Source organism: Esox lucius, chromosome 15 (genome assembly GCF_011004845.1).
Source record: "Esox lucius isolate fEsoLuc1 chromosome 15, fEsoLuc1.pri, whole genome shotgun sequence".
Lineage (NCBI taxonomy): Eukaryota > Metazoa > Chordata > Actinopteri > Esociformes > Esocidae > Esox > Esox lucius.
In genome coordinates, this window is record NC_047583.1 from 7,935,130 (window position 1) to 7,945,000 (window position 9,871).

Consider the following 9,871-nt stretch of genomic DNA (forward strand, 5'->3'; position numbering starts at 1 on the left):
TTGGTCTTTCATTCAGAATATAATCAGAAATCTAACCTTTTTAGATAGGAAAAACCTGAAAAATCCACCTTGAGCTGACGTGTAAAGCGAACAATCTGATTGGTTGGTTAGATGCTGCATCATTCTGCCTGGACGCTGGGTAATCTAGGGAGATAGTGAACAAGTATCAGCAAGTGGATTGTGACTTTGTCTTCATTGTGAGTTAAACCCAGAATGCACTTTGCATGGTCTCTATCGTCACACGGTGTCAGAAGGTGAATACAAAGGAGATAAATTGCGAAATTCATCTCCCCCCAAAACCGTATCGACTTCTCAGAGGTGTTGGCATGGCCAATACGGACACAACATTCTCTTGTTTGAGTGGCATCAAAACTGGACAAAAAGCACCGTGTTGTGCAGGTGGATTTGTTGGGAAAAGATGCTGAGATTGTATGCGATTCATAAACATGCCTCTTTCCATAAAAGGGAAGGGAGACAGGGGAGTCCTTTTGTTAGGAATTTGTATGTATAGCTGATCACTGAGTTCGACACCACGAAGCATGAAGAAATGAGGGACAGAATAGTGATTGGCATTATTGACAAGGACGTCTTGAAGGCAAAGCTTTGTTGCCAGTCAGAATGTGAGCAAAACGGTAAAATGTACAACTCTTTGTAATTCATGGTCGTTACTCAAATAACGAACTAGCAGAACTGTTTCATGCAGGACGAGTTTGGTCCTCAGAGCAGATGAAATCAGCACAGATGTCTTTGGAGAGGGAGGACTTCTGAACAGTGAACTGGTTAAGATTGAACCAGGTGCATTCCCCTACTCTCACCTACTAACGTGCCATGGAGAGTTTTTTATTTCCACTCTGTCCATAAGTGGAGGACCAACTGGCTAAAGTGGTAAGAAATTAGATCATAGGGGAAGTCACTGAGTCTAGATTGGTGTGCACCTATGGGGCTGATGAAGCATAAAAATTGCCATGTGAGGACGTGTGTACTTTTTAAAACTACTCAATGAAACAGTAGGAGTTTTCTCTACAGTTGACAAGACTAGTGGGTTTTGGCAAATACTGCTGGACCTCAGCGGCACGACGCTAAACACCTTTGTCGCCCTAGAGGGAAGACTGTTTCAAGCACGTTTTCTTTGGAATTACAAGTGTACCAGAGATCTTTCACAGGGAGATCGGTGAACTCCTGCGAGAACGCAAGAGCACCATCTTTGTGATTGATGACATACCGGTTCAAAGATGACCATGACGAGAATTTAAGCAAATTGCTGAAGACCATCAAAGTCCGGCCCTTTGTTTGTGTGATCGTAGAAAAAGCCTGGATTTTGGGATAAAGCCAGGCGATCTGTTTCTCAGATGCTGAGTCTTACCAACATCACGGAGATCCATCAACTGCTGAGATTTGGGATCTGCTTAGGAAAGTTGTGGCCTGGATTATCATCTGCACTCCTCCTTATCACGGAGCTGTTTTAAAAGGAGACAGAGTTGATGTGGGCGGACCTTCAGCTATAGACCTCTTGCAGAGGCAATGTTAGTGTCCACCCAAGTGTTACACTATGATGCCACCAAGTCTACTGTTGCCAGTGCCGAGCCAAGCCCCCTCAGACTCGGAGCAGCGCTCTTACAGAAACAAGTGGGTGTGTAGTTCTGGCCCATTTCCTGCTGCTCATGCATATTATCAGTCACAGAGAAAAGATGCGCACAAATCATAAAAGGCTGCTAGGCAACAGACCTCCATATGGTCGTCAACTTCACTCGGAATGGCAGGGCACCCTAGTCACTACAGGGATGTCGAAAAAAGGATGCAGCTGTATATTTACCAAACACTTTTTTAGCAAGCCGTGACGATGTGATTGGATAATGCAGATTGCCCAGGACTCATTGTCAAGGTCTCTAGTATTGTCGCCGTCAAGTAGTGGTAGTACATATGTTGTTTCCTGTGCTTTTGGAATAACCCCAGAAGTAAGTGTTAGATTAAGAATATCTGTTAGAGCTCCCAGTGATTTGATGAGCGGCAAGTTTGTCTGTTCCTGTGGTTTTCTTATTGTCAATAACTGGTAAAGTATCAATGGCTTAATTTTCTGTGACTCGGCAAAAGATATTGACTTTTTTACATCAGGGGGTTCCTGCTTGAGTACTCTATTTTTAGTTCTACCTCTTTCACTTGGGTAGGCTTGGACATTTTCTGAACGAGAGCCTACCCCAGCAAAGTGGTATTTAAGGCAACAATAGTGTTTTTATCAGGAAAAGGTCCAGATTCCATCTTTTGTCTCAGCGAGGAGTTTTTCCATTTTAGAACATTTGCCTGGATATCCGTTACAGTGCGATAGTGTTTTTACATGGTAGTCAAATTTTGCCCTTCTAATATGTTGTATACATACGTTTCTTAATTGCTTAAAAGTCTGCCAGTCAGAAATTGAAGTAATTTTTCAAGCTTTAGCCCTTGCAAATTGAAACATGGGTTGGATCTATTCCTCACTCGTGTTCTTTTAAATGGAGCATATCTGTCAGCAATGGTTGTAAAAAAATCTCTTTTGAAACTAGTGCTACCTTGGCTTTTTGGTACAGAAAAATGCTGTCAAGAAAGATTGATAATTAGCATGTGTACAATTTATTTTAAATAACAATGCGAGGTTTGGTTTTATACATTCTAACATTTGTGATACAAGAAACCGGGCAGTTATCACTAATATCTAATGTATACGACACTCACCATTTAGCTATCTCGTTTAACTTAACATGAAACTACTTTAAGCTATCTAGGTTGTGTTGCCCCATCCAGTTAAAATCACCAAGTATAATTATTTCAGCTTATAAAAAATGAGTCTTAACTGGTCAGTTTAGGGTACATTTCTTTGTGGAGGATGGACATTATACATGTCGAATTGTAACATGACAGTTGTTTCCTGATTTTAAGGCTTTATTTGGGAGACTGAAAGCTTAGTTTTTGTGAAAATGAAAACACATCCACCCTTACGCAGCCTATCTGCTCTAAACACGTTGTAACCAAGGAGTGCAATGTCTTCATCATTGGTTTTATTTGATAACCAGGTTTCAGATAAAATAAGTCTCACTGAGATACCCTAATCTTAATGAAATCCTTTTTTGACAGTTGACTCCATATATTTAAATGCAAAAACCCTAGCCCCTTATGATTTCTGAAAACAAGTGGATTTTCAGTAAATATAAGAATGCTACAAATAGGTTTCACAGATCATTTCTGGAGATTGCGAGGAAGTGGGGATTAACCTGCCTAAAATTGCACCTCTAGGCCCAAGGCTACTTCTTGTGATAGGCTGAACCATTCTTAAAGTCACACAAGAAGGAATATCAAATATTACTTGCGGTAGGGTGAAGCTATGTTTTGGGGAGGATGTTGAACAATCTCTTTGGTTATGAGTTGTGCAGGATTTGTATTTGCACCATCCATACTATCATTAGAAGCAGAGATAGAACAATAGAGCTGCAAACGTGAGTAATTTATTATCTTTACAGGGCTCTAGTTGATTAGTCAATCTCTCAATCTTTGTAGTGTTAAGTTATAATCCAAATTCCTTGGTTGTCCAGGTAGATGCCATCCTCTTCCTAAAATTATCTTTGCTTCCAGGAATTACTGAAGTTCTCTACAAAAGTGACTCCCAAATATTTGAAGTAACTCTTTTCCCAGGTAATAAATGTTAGGAGCCTTCTGAAGTGTTCAATACCATGATAAAGCGAAGGTAATGGTCCAGAGACAGTTGGTCAGCTCTTTGTGTCTAGCAGAGACTCAATCAGCTTCCTAAAATCCGGATTCAGCTGCTTACAGCTGCACTTCTTGATGTTTGATCCAACATGAACGACAGTTGAGTCTAATTCCGTGTGTTTGTGCAGTATGCCTAAAAGTAGTGTGGCAATATCCTTCACTCGAGCTCCAAGATAACAGCATTTTTGCTCAGGGTATCACTTTTATTTTTATTTTAACCATGGAGAGCTTTCCAAAATAATGGCTGGGTTTCTGTTACAGGGAAACCTTAAATTTATCCAGATTTTCTGATCTTCTGGTCGTGTGATCCCACTGTGTGATCTTGGTGTAGCAACTTCCAGTGATTAGGGAGCCAGGAGCTCCAGCTCCATTGGGGGAAAACCGTTCAAGGTGTGTACTCCACGTTCGGTTTCTTTGCAACCCACGTTGCAGATGCAGGAGCCGCAGTTTTTGGGTTCTCCGGGTCAAATGCTTCTAACGCTTGAGCGCCGGGCCTGCAGCGCGATGGTGACAGATGGCTCCTTGAGACGCTATACCTGCCCTACTCTTCAACAGTGATTTGGATATGGTGAGACTGACTTTTGCAGTGCTCGGCCTCCTTTCTGTGATCAAATAGGCCTCCATGGTGATCAGATGCAAACAAACAGACAGGGACATCCCGGGGCAGCAGAACGGTCCTCACCCATAGGTTAGTGGTGTCACAGGACCCAGACACCAACAGAATTACAAAAAAATTGTAAATAACTGGATTAACTAGATGAGAGTAAATAAAAGCTGTTAAGGATTATAAAAGGATTAAAGAAGTTGCCGCCTTACAGATTTCATCTGACAAAGCAAACAATGGCTTCTGCAATGGAAGTCGAAAGTGATGTACATACAGCAAGGAAGGTATAGATAAGAGGTTTAGGTAAAAACATTAAATTGGACAAAGTGTACAAACTGGGGCTACTTTTAGGTTTAGGCATTATTGGTTAGGCATTAAGGCTAGGTTAAGTTTAGGAATGTTACGTTTTCGACATTCGGTTAGGGTAAGGTTTAGGGAATGGGGAAAATGCATTTTTGGGTTCTGCCACTGTTCCGCCAGAAGGAACCCTGACCGCACTGTAAAGGTAATTAGAATCCCCTTCAGGCGGCGTGCTCTTCTTTAGGGTTACGCTTATCTACAGAATACTTCATGTTTTTAACAGAAGGCTTCTCTCTTGAAGCGTCAATAATGAAATGTGTGTGATTTTATCTGATTCACAGTAGACTGTTTTCTACTTTTTTCAGTCGGCTGTAGGATTTCAGACCCGTCTCTCTCGGTTAGATGCAAGAATCAGATGTTATGAAGGCCGCTTTAGTGCAGAGTGCGCAAACTTGCATTTGTAATGACATTTCCATGACATTACAAATACATTTTGCCATGACAAATACAGTATTATAATTTGTTTTGATTATTCAATGTCGTTTTTTTTTTTAAAAAGTGGAATTTCTTAACGTAATGAGATAATAAGCTCTGTTGACTGCTGTGCAGGTTTCTCTTAGCATTTTTGGAATGTTTTTGTTGTCATCTGTGGTTGTTGGGAAGCGTTTATGATGCAAGTTAAATTCAAAGACTTTTAAAATCAAACGTTATATGCTCAGGTCTCGGTTTACATATGCTTATTCTTGCCAGAAATGTTGGAAACAAAACTGGAGCATCTCTTGGGCTTCCACGTCATGATTAATCAATCTGGAACCCCTTTTAGAGGAATTCACATCATATTAAGTACTTACTTTGCTGATATGCCCTCCTTACTTTCTCTGCATTTTGTTGCATTATAGTCCTGAAATCCTGTACACTTGACTAAATGTTCTGCCTCTGTGGATATTTCAGCCAGTGCTGTGTGGGTATGCTTAATCCTAATTAATATGAATAAAACACACAAACAGTAACATGTGGCAACTGTCAAATGACAGCAGCAGTGAATCCAAGTGAAAAACTTGGCACAGCATTAAGTAGCCTTTTACCCAAATCAGAAATGTACAATTTAATGCTGTGTTACTGGTTAGTCAGCTATGCCAAAAGGCAACAAAGATATACTCACTTTTTAAGATTGGCACAATCTACACATAATCAGGCTCCGCTCCACTAACCGGCAGATCTTGTTGCCACCGCGAGCTACAGCTAAGAAAACTAGGGTCAATCTGGCTAATAATGGCCAAACCAGATTGAAAATTATAAAACTGCTGCACACCAGAATGGTCTTTCTTACTTGTTTTGCGTGTTCGCCAAGGCTCTCCCGAAACAAATACATTCCTGCCTTACTCCTGATTTGTTTTTTTTGCAAAACTATATTATGGACTAGATTATTTGCATTGGGAGAATAATTTAGTAAGCAGAATGGTTTTTAATTGGTTAGCTAAACTTTTCTTCATATACAGTGTTTCTATCCCAGCATGTTTCTATCCCATCTATAAAAATTCCAGAAATGTATACCATGCGTTGGTTAGAGTGGAAATTTTGCCAGACCTTTAATTTATTGTTGATTACATTTACAACATATCCCATAAGGACAAAATGAAAACACTCAGTCCCTGCCGCAGAGAAGCATCCCCATAGCATAATCCTCCCACCATCTTCCTTCACCATACAAATGGTAGGAGACAGGTAATAGGCATTATCTGGTTTTTGCCAGACTAAGCATTTAGCATTCAGACCTAATTGTTCGATTATAATCTCATCAGACCAGAGAATATTTTTAGTCACGCTCTTGGAATCTTTCCAACCGAAGGTCATACGTTTTTAACTTGGACATTGGTTCTTGGTCTCTTCCCTAACTAAGGCCCATCTTGGTCTGCTACTTTGGTGGGAGATATTTCAGGTTTTATTTGCTTTAACCTCTTGAAGTTTTGTGTGTAGACTCTGAAATGGGTAGTGATTTGGCTTACAAGCTAGCTTATCCATTATCTGAAAACAAGGCCCATAGTTGACTAGTTTAACAAATGTAGCGACGGCTAGCTGTGGATTATGGGGTTGTAGGCGGCTTGAGTGGGATACTGCCACCCATTGACCGTTTAAAGGACAGTTAAAGATCCCTGAGACAGTTAGTCAGCAACACATACTAAACACGCAACACATACTAAACACCCAACAACACAACCTATACTATACGCAACACATACTTCACATAAGAGTACTGCTACTGTGGAATCTGAGCATTAACAATTACAATATGAATGTACACTTCATTGGCAGTGAATGTGCCTAGATAATGAGAACAACAGAAACATCCCTGTTTAGATTATCTCTGTAGGTTGTACTCTAATGACCACAGGAATGTTCACATTGACCATTTGGCATGGGGGTTACTGTCTTGGAAACCTGATCTTTGCTATGTAGAAACGCCCTTAACTGGCAACATTACAGTGAGAAGATAATGGAACGTTCACTGAATGACATCTGTGCTGCAATTTTCCAATAAACGTGAGCAAACTTCTCCCTCGATTTGATACGGGTTCTGCATTATTTGACCACTATACAAAACCGCCGATTTCTAACACTACTCACAAACAACATTTACTACACACACAACATATACTATACACAAACAACACAACATGTACTACTTGCAAACAAAATACTAAACACACATTACGTAATACACACTCAAACACACACTATATACACCCACACAGAGACAACTTTTACTACACACACACACACAAAAAAAACTCAGATTCAGGTCGCTTGGCTACTGTGCTGGGTGTAGTCTTATGCCAGATTCTCTCCTCTCTAAGAATCCAGGACATTCTCCATGTATTTCCGCACTTACTGAGAGAGGGATTTCAGGACCTATTTAGAGGGTGATTTCGGGATCTGTTCAGTCTCTGGCAGGATATGGTCGGACAGCTGGCCCAGTCCCACATTGGACCCTATTTCCTTTATTGCACTACCTCAGAAGGGTCTGTCGACTTACACAGGGAACCAGGGGATTTGATGAAATGTCGGGATTTGATGAAATGTCGGGATTAGAGTCCTGCTACTGCACCATGTAAAGGACTACATAGAGGGTAGGTGTCCATTTGGTCAGAGCCCTGCTAGTGCACTACATAGAGGGTAGGTGTCCATTTGGTCAGAGCCCTGCTAGTGCACTACATAGAGGGTAGGTGTCCATTTGGTCAGAGCCCTGCTAGTGCACTATGTAGTGGGTAGGCGTCCATTTGGTCAGAGCCCTGCTAGTGCACTACATAGAGGGTAGGTGTCCATTTGGTCAGAGCCCTGCTAGTGCACTACATAGAGGGTAGGCGGCCATTTGGTCAGAGCCCTGCTAGTGCACTACATAGAGGGTAGGCGTCCATTTGGTCAGAGCCCTGCTAGTGCACTACATAGAGGGTAGGCATCCATTTGGTCAGAGCCCTGCTAGTGCACTACATAGAGGGTAGGCGTCCATTTGGTCAGAGCCCTGCTAGTGCACTACATAGAGGGTAGGCGTCCATTTGGTCAGAGCCCTGCTAGTGCACTACATAGAGGGTAGGCATCCATTTGGTCAGAGCCCTGCTAGTGCACTACATAGAGGGTAGGCATCCATTTGGTCAGAGCCCTGCTAGTGCACTACATAGAGGGTAGGCGTCCATTTGGTCAGAGCCCTGCTAGTGCACTACATAGAGGGTAGGCGTCCATTTGGTCAGAGCCGTGCTAGTGCACTACATAGAGGGTAGGCGTCCATTTGGTCAGAGCCCTGCTAGTGCACTACATAGAGGGTAGGCGTCCATTTGGTCAGAGCCCTGCTAGTGCACTATGTAGTGGGTAGGCGTCCATTTTGGGAGTGCATTGAAAAGTGTTAAGATGTCAATAAATGTCACTCCCCATAATGGCCCGTCATTAACTGTAATGGCGGTAGTCTGCAGAGCTTTGTGGAGAGGCTGAGGAGATTAATTGGTGCTGCTGAGTTAAACAGGGTCTTCACCTCCACTACATCTTTGAAGGAGAATAGTGTTTGCGCGTGTGAGCATGTGTGCGCGTGTGAGCATGTGTGCGCGTGTGAGCATGTGTGCGCGTGTGAGCATGTGTGCGCGTGTGAGCATGTGTGCGCGTGTGAGCATGTGTGCGCGTGTGAGCATGTGTGTGCTTGTGTGCGCGCGTGTGCGCCTGCATGCGTGCGTGCGTGTGTGTGTGCGTGCATGTGCATGCGTGTGTGGTGTCTGCGCGTGTGTCTGCGCGTGTGTGTGTGTGTGTGTGTGAGAGAGAGTGAGTCTTACTAAAAACATAGATTTCTTTTCCCCCTAATATTTTTTTTCTGATGGAAATTTTAGCTCTTCTCTTCAGTCTCTTTTCGTCTTAATGAGACGCGTGACTTCTCAGAAGTGTGTGTGTGTGTGTGTGTGTGTGTGTGTGTGTGTGTGTGTGTGTGTGTGTGTGTGTGTGTGTGTGTGTGTGTGTGTGTGTGTGTGTGTGTGTGTGTGTGTGTGTGTGTGTGTGTGTGTGTGTGTGTGTGTGTGTGTGTGTGTGGGGTCTGACAAACTGCTCACTTCCAGGTGGTGGTGTTTCTATTCTAGGTGTGCGAATTATTCTATTCATATTCTGGATATATCTGGTTTGTTCTGTTTTCTAATTCTGTGAATTTTACTATTTTGGTCTGGATATCTGTTTTTTCTTGGTTCTGGGTCTGTAAAATATACTATACCACAGAATGAGAGGAGTCCAGATACCAAGAATTTGAACCTATTGAGAATAAACAATACCATGGAAGCCAGCATAAACCAGTGCAGATTGCTACCTTCACAGACTTGGCTTTTATAGGCAATCAAGGGAGAGTCTGTTTTCAGTTAGGGCTGTTAGAGCTGATAACATCTTGATTTGCCACAGATGAACCAGGTCCTCTTCTCCTCTGCATTCATATGAAACGTTTGGGACTGATAGGGCTGATATGTCTGGTTTGTTCTGGTTTCTAGGTCTGGATGTGTCGCAGCTGGACATTTTTCTGTTCTATTTTAGTGGGATTCACTCCAAAGTTCTCAATTGTCTCCACATAAAATTGTGAAGTCAGTGTAGCATTTGAAAGGGGTGTCAACACTGTATTAGCCTTGAGAACCAGGCTCCATGGTATTTTAGAGGTGTACGTGGACTAGCTAACTATGCCAGACTAGCAGTGCCTGGATTTAGAAATTAGTTCTG

At 42.3% G+C, this 9,871-nt stretch overlaps 1 protein-coding gene across 2 annotated transcripts in view; it reads left to right on the forward strand.

Moving 5' to 3' along the window:
• atrn (attractin) overlaps positions 1 to 9,871 on the forward strand; it is an 83,677-nt gene that overhangs the window by 61,093 nt on the left and 12,713 nt on the right. The gene's annotated exons all lie outside the window — the stretch shown is intronic.